Below are 3,592 nucleotides of genomic sequence, written 5' to 3'. Positions count from 1 at the left end.
CCGTTTGCCCATTTATGACCCGCGACTGAAGAGAAACACTCCATTTCCTGAAATGCAACGGGAGATCACGTGACCAGGAAGCCCACATAGAGAGCCAGTGTTATGAGATTCACAAAAGTGCATTTATCTCCTAATCTAACTTTTAAATCACATTCAGCCCTTCTCTACCGGCCGTTACAAAAGCACTGATGGCAGCGGCATGGTTGTTATTCTTTTTTTTTCTTTTTTTTTTCTCACCCGGTGACTACCTAACCTGTAGTCCTGGTTTCCGCTCTCCCCCTGCCGCGCCAGGGGGACATTGGGGAGCACCCGGCTGGCTAGGGGTAGTATAGAAACCAGGACTACTGCATGTTTTTGTGTGAGGGCCTATGCCCAAGAAGACACGGGGAGAACATGCAAACTCACCACAGAGAGGCCCCATCGCCAACCGTGCTGATGACGTGGGTGGAGGAACACGCCCCCAGCGCCCACAGCTTCCCCCGGCGGGAATCGAACCCAGGACCTTCCAACTGTGAGGCGAAGTGCTAACCACTGCACCACCATGCCCCTTATTTTTCTGTTCTGAGTGAAAGAAAATACTATTGCAAAAAAAACTTTTACACTGAGCATCCGAAATAAGATAAAATCAATAAAATCTTGGGCACATCTGACACACTTACACACCCAGACAGGGCCAGAACTATAATCTCCCTTATTGCCTTTGGCATGGTGGTGATTTTGATACTATTCAACTATTCAGTCTTATTATTCACAGTGACCATCTGAACACTGTCTTGTTGCATAGTAGGCCTACATTGGATTTCCAGCACTTGACTGTGCTGTGGTTCCTATGGCGATGAATTTTACATATTAGGGAGATGAACAGGCTTCCCTGATTGGCCAATTAACCCAGCCCGTCAGCTTTGCAGATTGACCAAGCTTCTTGTGATATTTGTGCCGCTGTAGCAACAAATTAACTGCTAGTGCCTGCAAGTGGACTCTATTAATGTTCAGAGAAATAATACAGTGATCCATTTTATCCCCTTTTCCTGCCCTTTTGTGAAATGCTGAGCTGGACAGTGCATCTTAACGGACCCAGGAGGTCATTTTGCTCTACTGTTGTGGCCGTGGGGCACAAGGTGTACTCTTTTGGAGGGTACGGTAACATGAACAATGATAATATAAATGTGCATGTCATGAAAAACTGGGATCTGATTGATGTGCATGTCTTCAACACAGTGTCTTTGCGCTGGATGAATTTGCCCCCAGTGACAAATGGAACTGAAGAATGGCCCCTTGAGATTCCCTCCAACCGAGTGGGCCACACAGCTGTGCTTATAGAACATATCATCTACATCTGGGGGGGAGTAGAACCTTATGGGATGAAAGAAGTTGGCAACCAAATCTACGTCCGCAGGATTAATTGTGACGTGCTTTATGCATTTGATGTTGACACCCACATGTGGTTCAAGCCCAATGTTTCTGGGACTGTTCCGGAGGTGAGGTGGGGCCACTCGGACTGTGTCCGTGGAAAAGTCATGTATATCTTTGGAGGATTGAAGCTGATGGCAGCTCAGATGGTTCTGAACAAGCTTAATGGATATTACAATGACATCCACAAGTTGGACACCACCACAATGGCCTGGTCTTTAATTAACGCCAGGGGCACGCCGCCATCTATTTCATCACGTCACTCTACCACCATCATTGGACAAAGATGTTTGTATTTGGAGGCCGCGGCGATGAGAACCCCGGCAACAACATCAGCGTGTTTGACACAGATACCGAATGCTGGTTGAGCACGCCTTCCACACAGCTTCTTCCGGAGGGACGCTGGTGTCATCACTCGGCCTTTGCTCACAACGGGGAGCTCTACATATTTGGCGGCTACGACTTTCCGCTGAACCGGGCCTTCAGTAATCTGTGGAAATTCAATCCAGAGACCTTCTCCTGGAGGAAGGTTGAGCCAAAGGGGGAAGGCCCCTCCTTGCGTTCACGCCTGTACGGGATGTGCATGGTGGGAGATCGTATCGTCCTATTTGGAGAGTACAGATTAAGATCCATTGCGGGAGATAACCTGTATATCTTAGACTTGAGTCCTAGTCTGAAGATGATGTGCAAGCAAGCAGTTATTCGTTATGGTCTGGAGCAGTCCGGAGTCCCACACGACATCAGGTGGGAAATTGCAGCCATGACTACCCACAGCAAATAACAGGAGTGTGCTGGCGTTCAATGAATGTTGATGACACCAAGGTCCCTTACCTGTACAGATGTTATGCAAGCTAACAGTTGTTCAGTGGAATCTGGAGCAGTCCACAGGCAGCTACGACTAAGCAACAGAAAAGCAACAGTAAATACCAGTGAGTCCACAAAAAGACGACAGTTACAACGCAACTGCGTTCAGAGATAAGCATACGGTAAACCTCCCAATGTTGATTGATTGAATATTTTATTAGACAGAAATGTTAAAACAGCACAAGTACAGTCAAACACTTTAAACAAGTCCTGCGGTCTTGTTTCCATCAATTCATCAACAATTGCCTCATTGCATCTCTTCCAGATACTGCCGACTGACACATACAATCAGAGAGAGAGAGAGAGAGAGAGAGAGAGAGAGAGAGAGAGAGAGAGAGAGAGAGAGAGAGGAATTTAAAGGACCGCTGGGTCCATTTTGTTCCATTTGTACACTCTCAAATTTACAGATTTCTAAGGCAGTGGTTCTCAAACTTTTTTACTCAGGGCACTGAGTACTTAAACTGAAGTGATATTGATAAATTCCAAATATTATCAAAGTATTGTGAGGCACCCCTGGACTTGCGTCAAGCCATCCTATAGGGTGCCACGCCGCGGGCACCCACTTTGAGAAATCCTGCCCTAGACACCGTCTGTGGTGGTGGCCACTGGGGGACTGGGGGACTACTGGGGGACTGATGTGCAAGCAAGCAGTTATTCGTTATGGTCTGGAGCAGTCCGGAGTCCCATAAGTCCGATATCTCATTACTCCAACGGGCGTTAGGGTTAGGGTTAGGGTTAGGGTTAGGGTTATAGTTAGGGTTAGGTTTAGGTTTAGGCATAGTTTTACTGAGGTTAGGGACGGGTACCCTGGCCTGTGCCACCGTCAGTCAATAATGATACACCCTCCCCTTTTGGGAAATGCAAACTGTCTGTTATGTTTCATATTTGTTTGATGATATGACATTTTAAATTACTAATGTATGTCAACCATGTGTTAACCATGCGTCCTCTATTATGGACAATTGTTTGTTTTAACGTTTTGTAGAATGATTTATTACGCACACACAATGTGTGTCACAATGACACAAAAACAAAGTAGTAGTTAAGAAAATGTGTCCCCTCTTTCTTTCTTTTAAACACTGCTCTGATAGATTCCAAGTTTCACACAGGATTGGGGAATTGGTCAAATAAATGCTGACCTGAATCAAACTGTGTTCAAGAGAATTTGCTTTGGCACTTTTTTGGCAAGTGCAAATTATTCAGTAATACTTTCAATCTGACCCCATCCTTTTTCTAAATGGAGCTGTGTGTGCGCACAGTTTGTGTGTGTGTGTGTGTGTGTGTGTGTGTGTGTGTGTGTGTGTGTGTGTGTGTGTGT

General features: G+C 45.9%; 1 pseudogene across 1 annotated transcript; it reads left to right on the top strand.

Annotated features, from left to right (window-relative positions):
- The first annotated feature begins 1,361 nt into the window (after positions 1-1,361).
- On the top strand, positions 1,362-2,191 carry LOC308295698 (kelch domain-containing protein 3-like; annotated as a pseudogene). Its single transcript has one exon. The product of its transcript is annotated as a kelch domain-containing protein 3-like (transcript).
- The last annotated feature ends 1,401 nt before the right edge of the window (positions 2,192-3,592 follow it).

This window comes from Nannobrachium achirus (genome assembly GCF_963921795.1).
Source record: "Nannobrachium achirus genome assembly, chromosome: 12".
Lineage (NCBI taxonomy): Eukaryota > Metazoa > Chordata > Actinopteri > Myctophiformes > Myctophidae > Nannobrachium > Nannobrachium achirus.
This window is presented reverse-complemented; position numbering and strand designations above follow the sequence as displayed.